Here is a 12,432-nt window from a genome sequence, read left to right on the forward strand (position 1 = left end):
TACCTTTGGTGTTCACCTTTCTTTCACCCAACCTATAGCTCCAAGAAGCTGTAACGTGCACAGTGGCTCCATTCCAGTAAGACCATCTTGTCAATCTGGCTAGGGCAGGTAGAGGTTAACTGATAGGCATCAAACCTATTAGTGAGTTAGGGGAATGTTTATCTCAACTATGTGAAGACCTCCTGATGGAATAGGCAGATGAGAACAATCAGTTCCAACAGCCATGAAGGCAGAGGAAGCAGGTACTGTGGAGTGCTCAGAGCTTAATTAGGCATTAAAGATGCCAAGGTCATCCACTGCATCCTGGGCCATTGTCAGTCATCTTAACTTTTATCTTGCCACTGGACTCTGATGACTCTGGAAGGGAGAGTGGGGCCGATGACTTTGTGCAACTCTGCCTTAAGTCTAATTCACACACAAGAGAAGACATCACGCTTTGTTGTCATTGGTCTGCTTAGAAAATGAAGGGTGAACAACAATATTGGCTCGTCGGTATAGCCTTTGAAAATATGGCTAGCATCCACAGCTTGAGGAGATATCAGAGAAAGACTCCAATGAATCATTTAAATGGCCCAATGTATGTATGCCATGATCTAGCTGAAAAGGTACCAAGTATGTACCAAAAAGTCACTAACCTGAAGGTGGTGGCTCCAGACTAATCATATTCTTATGTCAGGGAGAGAGTGGGTTTTTCTCTGACCTCCTTTAAGTCCCAACTAAAATCTCTTCTTCTACAGGAAGCTTTTCCCAACCCCTCTTAATTTCAATGCCTTTACTCTGCTCATTATTTTCTATTTATCCTGTTGTTGAGATAAAAATCAGTGATAAATAGGAACTGAGGCATAGAGTTTTGAGCATTATTAATTTATTAGCAAGGCTAGCAATTGCCAATAAGAGGGATGCAGGGCTCCAAGGCACCATGGACAGCCTGAGGGGTTTAGAGAGAGCATTTGCATAGTCCATAAAGAGGAATCAAGAGTTCCAGAGTCTTGAATTACATGTACTGATTAATTTCTGGTTGTCTAGGGGTTAGCTAAGATTGGAATGAGGAATATGAGTGATTTGTGATATCCAGCTGCTGGACATGACAATTATGAAAGTGTACACGTTCCGTCTATCTGATTGGTTATAACATTACAAAAGTTATTACAAGTGGGATAATTGACACCATAGTGTTTTCTATCCTATAAGAGCACTGGATAGGAACATTCAAAAAGAGGAACTTAGCTTATCAGATTATTTCGGCAGGAGCTCAGCTCTATACAAATAGGGATGGTAGCTAGACCCAATGCCTCGCTATAGCATGTTATAATTTATAACAGTGAATCCATAAAAGCAATTGATTAAAAGAAGTAATTGATTATAATTTCACATGTATACATATAGTTTGCTTTGTATATATTTGTTTGCATGTTAGCTTCCTCATTAGGTTGTAAGTTCCTTGAAGCCAGGGACTGCCTCTTTTTGCATTTCAAACACTTATCACAGTGCCCGGAACATAGTAGACATTTAATAAATGTTTATTGGTTGATCGAGTGATTCTCAGCATCTACTCAGTGCTTTGCTGAACACCCCTGGAGATGTATGATGCATGTCAAAATTTTTCATTGGAGCACATTGGGAGAAGGGAATCTCAAACCTCTTTTTTCTTTTCTTTCTAAAGTTATCTTCTGTGACCTTGAAGGTAAAGATTTAGCTTAGTCCTTTTCTGAAACTGATTGAAGCATTCAGAAGAAGGGACATTGAGCACAAAGTCAACATGGTATAGATGCTCAGGAAATCCTGGGTTTGAGTCCTGTTGCTCACAACCACCGGCTGTGATCCTGGGCAAGTTACTTAACGTCTTGGTAAAACTCTATAAGAAGACATTTCTTGCCCTGGGGTCAGTGGATAGATCTCAGATCTTGGGGGGAAAATCTTTATTTTCTAACTAAAATTTAGCAGTTCTTTCAGTTATAGTTGTAGACCACAAATATTCTGAGGAGTCTATAGGCTTTACCAGACTGCCAAAGGGTTCATCACCTCAAAAAGGTTAAGAATCCCTATTTTAAGACTATAGTTTGCAGTAAAAGTACAAAAAAAAATTTAAAAGAAAAATCATTGAATTCTTTTTGCTCATCTTGTCTTGTATCTGAAAGGAGTATTTGGAAGGGGAATTCTTTTGTACTGATGGGAGGCTCTTTTGCACTGAGTCATATTTTGAAAATGTCCTAACTTCATTCATAATGAAATACACAACAGAGAAGGGACTAACTTGAATGTATTCTTTAGTGATTCTGTTATGATAGTCCACATTTCCTTGGTTTATTTACAGTCTGTTACCTTTGGCTTTGGAAAACCCTATAAGATTTATTCACTCCCTTAAAAATGTTTCTAGAATCAGCTGTGAATGACAGATATTCTCAGCAGTACAATAATCTAAGATAACTCTGAAGGACTTATGATGAAAAATAATGTTCATCCCCAAAGAAAGAACCGATGGTGTCTGAATACAGATTGAAGCATATTTTTTAAAACTTTATTTTTCTTGAGTTTTTTGTCTTCTTTCACAATATGACTATTACAGATATGTTTTGCATGACTATACATGTATAACCTATATCCAACTGCTTGCCTTCTCAATGGGGGGTGAAGGGAGGGAGGAAGGCAGAGAATTTTGAACTCAGAGGTTTGAAGATGAATGTTAAAAGTTGTTTTTACATGTTACTAGGGAAAAATAAAAATAACGTACTTAAAAAAATTTTTGCTATCCACCTCCAGAGAAAGAAATGATGGAATCTGAATGCGGATCAAAACATACTATTTTCATCTTATTTTTTGTGTGCTTTTTCCTCTTTTGGTATGTTTCCTCTTTCACAACATGACTAACATGGAAATATGTTTTACACGACTGCACATATATAACCTATATCAAATATCTTACCAATTTGGGAAGATGGAAGGGAAGGAGGAAGAAAAATTTAGAACTCAAATTTTTTAAAATGCATGTTAAAAATTGTCTTTACATGTAGCTGGAAAAATAAGATACTATTTAAAAAAAAGTTGCTAGAGAGCAGGGTTTGTAGTCAGGAAGTCCTTGGCTCAAGTCCTTACTCTGATACTTACTCACTAAGGGAGCCTGAGCACATCATTTAAATTTTTATCATCCCAGTCAACTCTCTAAGACTATAAATGGAAAAAAATATCTGCCAATCTGCCTTTATAGAGTTCCCTCTACCAGTGAAATCACAGGTCCTCTCTGCTGCCCCATTCTCAAATGTAGGAGATTGTTAAGCCTACTAAAGTCAGTTGAATTTGAAAAAGAAGAGAGAAAAGAGAGAGAAAGAAAAGAGAGAAGGAGAAAGAGGAGAAGGAGGAGGAGAAAGAGAAGAAGAAGAAGGAGAAGAAGAAGGAGGAGGAGGAGGAGGAGAAAGAGAGTCACAGACACCTGAGGCAAATAGTGATGAGCTATTTTTACATATACATTTGTAACATGAATATCTATATTATCATCATACTTTTGCTTGCCTCTTGAATTTCTGTATTCCCAGGCAATTCTCTAAGACTATGAGTTCTGTATAGATTCTGGCTTGCATCAGTAAAGGGAATTTCCTCAACAGGTATTCTCTACATGGAAAAAATCATAGGGCCACTTCAAAAGAAAAATGAAAGAGACCTTTGCTGGTATTTCAGTGCAGTTTCAGTAGCGGGGATTGAAGGGTTTGGAAAAGAGAGTGGAAGGTGAGATAGTAGAGGTCAATAATATAGTTGCTTTTTCTGTGAGCTTGACTTGTGAAAGGAAGGAAAGATATAGGAACATGATTTAAAGGGATGGCAAAGCCAAACAATGGTATGGTTAGGTAAAGGAGGTATAAGCATATTTGAAAGAGCCAGTGTACAAGGAAAGGTTAAAAAATGGGAAGAAAAGGGGGATGACCGAAGTGGCAAGCTCCTGGAAGAAATGGGAGGAGATGTGATTGAGGGCTTTTTGTTGTTTGTCCTTTGTTTTCAGCGGACCAATGACATGAGGAAAGTGATGTCTTGACTTGCAAGCTAAGGTCTTTCCCAGGTCTCACTTTGTCTGAGGCAATGCCCATTCAGTGATTAAGACTAGGTAAGAAGTGAGGGAAAAAATTGACCTCTTTTACCTCGCCAGAAAAAAAACAATTTGGGAATGGAAGACCCTCAGAGTTTCTGGCCAAAACAGAAACAATTGATATTTACACCCGCTTTGAGCCATCAAAACCCAAGCAATTAGAAGGGTTATTGTCATCTAGAAGAGTCACCTCATCCTTAAAGAGTGGAGCAGAGGAAAAGAATGAGAGATGATTCCAAGGTCATTAGAAATGTAGAATTGGGGAGGAGAGGAAGCTCAAGAAAGAAGGAATCAATTTCTTTCAATAATCCATGAGGTGAGATTTTCTGCTGACAAGGAAAGGAGATTGCATACTGTAGGGAGTTGGAGAAGAGAGTAAAAAGCTTTTGTGGAACATGATAGAGAGCTAAATGGGGAAGAGTAAAGAGAGTAGAGTATAGCAAAAAAGAACCAGTCAAGACTGGATAAATCTCCAGTGGGCCCTGTTAGTACCATGATGTTATTTCCTTTGGAAGCTTTAGCCAAGAAGGACAGTTGTGAGAGTGATTTAGGGATAGGAGAGGTGGAGTGACCTGAGGTTATGGTGAACAAAAGAGAAAATGGGTTTAGGAGGGGTGAGGCACAGAGAAAGCTAGAAGAATAGGAATTTGGGCCTCCTCTTTCCCTAGTCTTCAAGCAAAACCTCTTGTCATATCAAATTTACCTTAGAAAAGGAACAAATAATACCTGTAACTGAATAACATCTGTACGTAGCAATTCTGATGAAGCAAAAGGTTTGTCTTGACTCCAGAGGCCACCTGATAACATTGGTATAGTTAGTGATTGCCTCACAACAACTCTATGAGCTAGGCAGTCCAAGTATCATCCCTAGTTTACAGACAGTGAAACTGATTCTTTGATAGATTACTATTTTCTCATGATCACCCAAATGTAAGTGTCTAAGGCAGGATTCAGTCCCAGGTTGCTTAACTACAAGTCCATCATTTTATCTATGTATTTATCGATACCAGAGGTGGGGAACCTGTGGCCTCAAGATCACATGTGGACCTTTATTTAGGTTCTGAAGGGTGGCTTTGACTGAATCCAAGATGTGAAGTTTGGTTCAGTCAAAGGGTAGCACTTGAGGACCTAGAGGGTTACATGTGTCCAAGAGGCTGCAGGTTCCCTATCCATGATCTATACTATGCAGCCCACTAACCCATATCCTCACCCCCATATAGCTGAGAGAGAAAAATCACAAAAAGGCAAGTCAATATATTTTTGAGGATATTGATACTACTGATACTATTCCTTCTTACACAGCCCCAAAGGCTAGATTACTAAGAAATCTTCCTAAATAGCTTTCCTTATTCCAATCTTGTTATTGTTCTAATCAACTTATTTGTTAATTGATAAGAATTTACCAATTGTCCCATCCTGCTGATCAATGTCAGAATAATCTTCCTAAAACATACCCTTCCTCCCCTACTCTCCTGGAGGGTGAGATACCCTATTTAGTGTGTATTTCATTCCCTCCTCAAGCCAAATTCAATGGGAATAAGGTTGACCCATTCCCTTTTGCCTTCCTATTTTTCCCCTCCATTGTAACCATTTTCCCTTGCCTCTTCTATGTGAAATAGTTTACCCCATTCTGTCTCTCCCCATCTCTTCTCATTATATTCCTTTCTCACCTCTTAATTTCACCTTTTAAGTATCGTCCCTTCCTGTTAAATTGGTCCTGTGCCCTCTATCTATGTATACCTGTAAACATATATACACATATTCACATATGTACTCATATGCCCATATACCCTCATATACAGACATTATATATATATGTGTGTGTGTGTGTGTGTATGTATATATATATATATATATATATTTCTATTCCCTTCAACTACTGAGAAAAGTTTCATAAGTTACAATTTTTGTTTTTTCATGTAGGAATGTTAATAGTTCAACTTTGTTAAGTTCCTTATGATTTCTTTTCCTTGTTTACCTTCTCATGCTTCTCTTGCTTCTTGTATCTGAATGTCAAATTTTCTATTCAACTCTGGTTTTTTCAGCAAGAATGCTTGAAAGTCCTCTATTCCACTGAATGACCATATTTTCCCCCGAAACATGATACTCAGTTTTGCTGGGTAGGTGACTCTTGGTTTTAATCCCAGCTCCTTTGACCTCTGGAATATCATATTCCAAGCCCTTTGATCCCTCAGTGCAGAAGCTGCCAGATCCTGGGTTATCCTGATTGTGTTTCCACAATATTCAAATTGTTTCTTCCTGGCTGCTTGTAATATTCTCTCCTTAATCTGGGAATTCCAGAACCTGGCTATAATATTCCTAGGAGTTTTCTTTTTGGGATCTTTTTCAGGAGGTGATCGGTGGATTCTTTCAACCTCTTTTTTGCCCTCTGGTTCTAAAACATGGAGGATGATTTCTAGGTTCTTACTTTGATCAAGGCTTTCAGGTAGTCCAATAATTTTTAAATTATCTCTCCTGGATCTATTTTCCAGGTCAGTGGTTTTTCCCATGAGAAATTTCACATTGCCTTCTATTCTTTCATTTGTTTGGATCTGTTTAACAGCATCTTGATTTCTCATCAAGTCACTAGCTTCCATTTGCTCCAATCTACTTCTGAAGCAATGATTTTCCTCATTGAGCTTTTGGGACTCTTTTTTCCATCTGGCAAATTCGGCTTTTTAAGGCATTCTTCTCCTATTGCCTTTTAGAGCCTCTTTTGCTATTTGAGTTAGTCTATTTTTTAAGGTATTATTTTCCTCAGTCAGGCTGTTGACTCTCATTTCATAATTTTCTTGTATCATTCTCATTTCTCTTCCCAATTTTTCCTCCACTTCTCTTATCTGCTTCTTAAGGTCCTCTATGGCCTGTAACCAGCTCATATTTTCCTTTGAAGCTTTTGGTGCAGGAGTTCTGACTTCACTGTCTTCCTCCTGTTCCATGCTTTGCTCCTTTTTGTCCCCAAAATAGGAGAGTAATGTTGGAATCTTCTGTCTGCTTTGTTTCCTTTGCCTGGTCATGTTGCCCTCAGTCACTTGACCCCTGGGCTTTTTGCCACAGTAAGACTCTGCCACCAGACAGGGGAACTTTTGTCCCAAACACTGGGTTTTTTTCAGCTGCCAGAGGTATTAGATGGGTGCCTTCTCTGAGGTTTCCACATGCTCTGGCAAGCTGGACACACACCCCAGGACTTCCACCCTAGACTGCAATCCAGATCCAAGCAGGTTAAAGGAAGAGCGATTGCCCCTCAGACTGGTTGCTTGTTCCCCCTACACTCTTCAGGCCAGGAGCTGAAGCTGCCACATGGTGCTGGCAGGCTGTGCAGGCATCTCAGTGGCTTCTCGCCCCGGGGGCAAAAGCCGCGCACTCCCACTTACTGGGTCCCAAAGTCCAGACTGCATTGACCTCTCACTTTGTCCTTCGCATCTATGTGTTGATAAATCTGGAAATGGCCACAGTTGCTGCTGATCTGGAGTCCCTCCAGCCAGGGGCTGGTCAGGCCTGCCCTGAGGCTAAAGCCTTGGTGTGGAGCTGGGCTCAGCTCCCAGAGTACTGCGATGGCCGATTCCTGCCAGCCTGCTGGGCTGTCCTCAGTCGGAGGTTAGCTTCTCTCTGTCATTTTGTGGGTTCTGCAGCTCCAAAGTTTGTTTAAAGTCCCCTTTTTACATGGATTGGGGAAGGTGGAAGCCGGAGCCGCGGGAAGGTCCTGCTTCTGCTCCGCCATCTTGACTCTGCGCCATATAAATCATCTTCATAGTTTTGCTCACTTCACCCTGCATCAGTTCATAAAAGTCTCCCCAGCTTCCTCTGAAATAGTATGAAGCAGGTTTATTCTGCTCAAGGATCTGTAAGTAGGATATAGTGATACTTAATCCCTCTGAACTCTGTCCCCTTGGTTTCTATAAAGAAGCTCATTTGGTCATCAAGGCAGGATGTCATGAAAAGCGTGGTAATTTGAGTGCTCTTTCCAAACACACCAAGTCTGAGGAGCGATGGCTGGGGTGCGGTAGGGAACCTGCAGCCTCGACGTCACATGTGGCCCTCTAGGTCCTCAAGTGAGGCCCTTTGACAGAATCCAAACTCACATTTGAGGACCTAGAGGGCCACTTGTGGCCTTGAGGCCACAGGTTCTCCACTCCTAGGTTAGAACTTTTTATGCTTTTATTTATTTATTTTGTTTATTTTTTTTGATGGGGAGGGCAGGGCAATTGGGGTTAAGTGACTTGCCCAAGGTCACACAGCTAGTAAGTGTTGTGTCTGAGGCCAGATTTGAACTCGGGTCCCCTGACTCCAGGATCAGTGCTCTATTCACCATGCCACCTACCCGCCCCCTTTTTATGCTTTTAGGCAATCAGGAAGCTTCCACAGCAAAGATGGGGCCAATCATGTCAAGGGGATAACTCTATAAAGATATTTCTTAAGGATTAGGAAACAAGGAAGGGCCTGAGGCTCCCCATATTGCAGATGAAAGCTGTATCAGAGAAATGATACTAAGCATTTGTTGTATCACAGCACACTTAGGATGACTGTCACAGAATGATCAAAGGACAGAATTTCCAATAAAAATGTAAAGAAGATAAGGAACTGGAGAGGACCAGTGGCACTAGATTGCCAGACTAGGGTGTTTCCAGAGGGAAGGCAAAGAGTTGAGTTGATACTTCTATACTGTCAACATCAAAAACTTTGAGTATATATTTTCTTTACTTTTATTTTGTGTATAATCATTTATGTCCTTAGTGTGATCCCTGTTAGGATGTAACCTTCTTGTAAATAGGAATGTTTCACACATTTTATTTGTATCTCTAGTTCTTAGCACAATGCCTATCACATAATAATAAATACCTGTTAACTGATTGCTACATTTCTTGAATGTAAGTAAAATACCAAGATAAACAGATACAGGTCAGGGCAACCTAATGTATATGTGTGTGTAAATATGTATGTGCATATATATACACACACATACACACATGTACACATACATATATAATACATGTACATATATGTATGTATGTATCTTTGTTGGCTAAGAATGGTTTAGGAAACATATGATAACTACTGGCGGTAATTGAGTCAGTGTATTGGCACAAACACCTTCCAGTATTGATTAGATGTGATTCCATAATCACATAATTCCTTTGGTTGAATTGACCTATAAAACAAAGTCATACTGAGCTCAGGTCACAGCCCTAGCATCTAGATAGCACCCACCTTGCCCTGGGCCCAATAAGTAGATATGAAAGTATACAATTAGCTTCTGGCTTCCACCAAAACAAGAGAGAATTTTCACAACCTGATAGCCCTCTGGCAGCAATAGTAACTGGATTTGTTTGGCCCAACTCCAAGTCACTCCCTTCCCGCCAAATCTGACTGCCTAGAACCATTCCAACCCTCCACAATTCCAGACCACAACTCTCCCTTCAATCATTTCTCTGCAGGCCTGGGAATATTGATAGTTTCTTGGATACTGTAGTAGATCCTGGTTGGAGGAATTATATAATTTCCACTGTGCAATGTTGAAACCCTCTTGCAGATTAATTCAGTAACCTACTAATTAATTATTAATTAACTAATTAAATTAGTTATTAATTAAATAACCTATTAATTAATTAATTCAGTAACCTATCATAACTATTTGGTCATGACAGTGTAACATCGAGAGAGTAAAGGATATCTAACTTTGAAAATTTGCAATATATTTAAAATATTGGTGAAGACCTTGGGTTCTCACACTCAGGAAGTAAGTTAAAGAAGTTGGGACATTATGTCAATGGTTGGGGGGATAAGAGGAAGAAAAATAATTTCTCAGTATACAAGTAAAATACAAATTTTCTTGGCAGATTGTTTCTAGGGCCTGGAAAGGAAGATCATGGCCTGGGGAGTAGAAAAAAGAGTAGTGGATTAGGATTCAGAGAACTTGGGATTTAATTTTAAGGGAAAGAGCATTCACTTAGGAGTCTGAAGATCTGGTTTCTAATCCTATCTCTGATACTCTCTGTGTGACCTTGTCAATTCAACTGCCTGGGTCTCAATTTCCTCTTCTATAATATAAGAAGGTTGGATTAGATGGCCCTTTGGTAAAGATGAGTATCAGAACTTGTAATCAGATGGCAGAATTTCAAGAGAAAGGAAGGATAAAGAGCTGGAGTAGAGTCAATAGTACCAGACTACCAATTCCAAGAGAGATTACTGTGTTCCAAGGGGAAAGGTGAAGAGTTAGTAACATCTAGGTTACCAACATGGGTTTGACAAAAATATTTGCATGTGAATATATGTATATGTACCGACAGAGCAATAAAACTTTGTACGTTTTCTAGAGGAGACAGAATGGTTCTCTTTGGAAACGAGCAAATGGATTCCCTCAAACCAAAAACAAACAAGACTAGAGTCACAGCCCTAGAGAGCAGCTTTAAAATCTTGCCTAGAAACTGACCCAGTCCTTCCCCAACCAGCTTAAATAGAGTTGTACCTCCCTTTATACTAATGATCTGTTTCCAAGAAATTGTTTATAAGGAGATTCCAAATATATAACATGAGCCTTTGTGAAGGGATCCTGCAAAGGACAAAATCCTTCAGAATGGTGACTTCCCATCCTAATTAACCTATTATATGAGTTGGAATTTTCATAGACCCAACATTTTGTTTTTGTTGCTGCTGTTGTTCCTGGAACCACAGTGGCACTCTCAGGTTAGTAACCTAGGAGTCACTCTCAGCTCTGCACTTTTTCTCTGAAATCCCACCAGTCTGGCAGTCCTGTGCCACTAGCTCTTCTCCAGCTCTCACTTCCACTCCCTTTGTCTTGAAAATTCTGCCCTCTGATGGTAACTTTCGTCTTTTCCAGTATACAATTACATGCTAAGGACGATCTCCAGCTCCTCAGGTTAGTAACTTGGTCTTCTACTTCTAATCTGAAAAGCCTTATGACTTCATATTTACATATTCATGCATACAACTTAGGTCCATTGTCCAGGGTTGCCCTTAAATCCCTCAAACACATTTGGGAAAGAGGAGAAAATCAGTACCCGGGCACTACTGTGTAAGTTGTCAGCAGTAGGGTAAGGAAAGAAGAAGGAAAAGAGAAATAGGGGATCCCATTGCTGATAACAGGGGACTAGAGTTCTATAAATACCTAGGTTCACAGATTTAGGGGTGAAAGAATCCTCAGATGCTCTACCTTCCTTTCCGAGGTTACCTGATATCTGCTTTCTATGTATTTTGAAATATCTCTATACATTTTATATTTAATTAAATAAGTACCTCTTGTCTCCTCTGATATCATACAAGCTCCTTGAAGGCAGGGTACTTTTTAGCTTTTGTCTTTACATCCTTTTTGTTATCCCTGGGTCCAGTGGCCTGATATAGATCAGGAAGACTGGAGATGACCCAGGATGCAGTGGGGAATCTTGGTCTTTTAAAGCTAAGGTCTATAACAGGACTCAGTTTGACTGAGGCAAAGCAAATGCAGAGATTAAGGTTTAATAAAAAATGAGGCAAGTAATGGCTACTTAAGAAAAAAAATCTGGGAGGGGAGGACCCTCACCGTTTCTGGTCAAAATAGTAACAATTGCTATTTACATTCATTCTAACTCAAGCTGGGCCCAAACAAAGTCTAAGTAGCACTTGATGGCTCCGGAGGCGAAAGTAAGGCTGGTGACTGCTCAGCTCTCCCTCAGCTTGCATCCCTAGCACCTAGCACAAAGCCTAGCTCCTAGTAGGGGATTAATAAATGCATATTTGGTTGATTGCAGGTCATTTAATGCAACCTCCTCATTTTAGAAATAATATAGAATATATGATTGTTATTATATATTTACATAATATATTCATTATATATTCACAAAATTTTATATTATATATAATAATAACTTATCAATACTATATAAATGATAAAACTGAGACCCAGAGAGTTTACCTGTGGTCATACCGGCAGTAATTAGCAAAAATGATGACCCATAACAATCACCAAGCATTTATTATATCATGTCCTTTGATTTTAAATTCAATGCTTTTCTGACTATACCCAAAGCAGCAAGTTTGCAAAAGTGATGAGAAGAGGGAAGGAGCAGAGAGAATATGCGTCAGCATGGCCTAGGGGATAAGGTTCAACTAAATATAAACTGAGATTGGGTTTTGAAAACTTTGGAAGTGTTAAAGACTTGGGGGGAACCAAATAGGCAAAGCTGTCTGAAATTCTGAACATGTTAGAGCAGGTCAGAGCAGGTTAGTCCAATTCCACCATTTTATAGATGGTAAAATTGAAGCTGATAGAGGGAAAGGGACTTGCCCTTAATCCCTACCTAGTAAGTGGTTGAAAAGGCATTTGCAATCAGATCTTCCTGTTTTATTCCTGGGCTCTTTTT

The sequence above is a fragment of the Petaurus breviceps genome, unplaced genomic scaffold (genome assembly GCF_028583685.1).
Source record: "Petaurus breviceps papuanus isolate PSGF00001 unplaced genomic scaffold, PetGlider_PUasm1.0 582, whole genome shotgun sequence".
In the NCBI taxonomy this organism is placed as follows: Eukaryota; Metazoa; Chordata; class Mammalia; order Diprotodontia; family Petauridae; genus Petaurus; species Petaurus breviceps.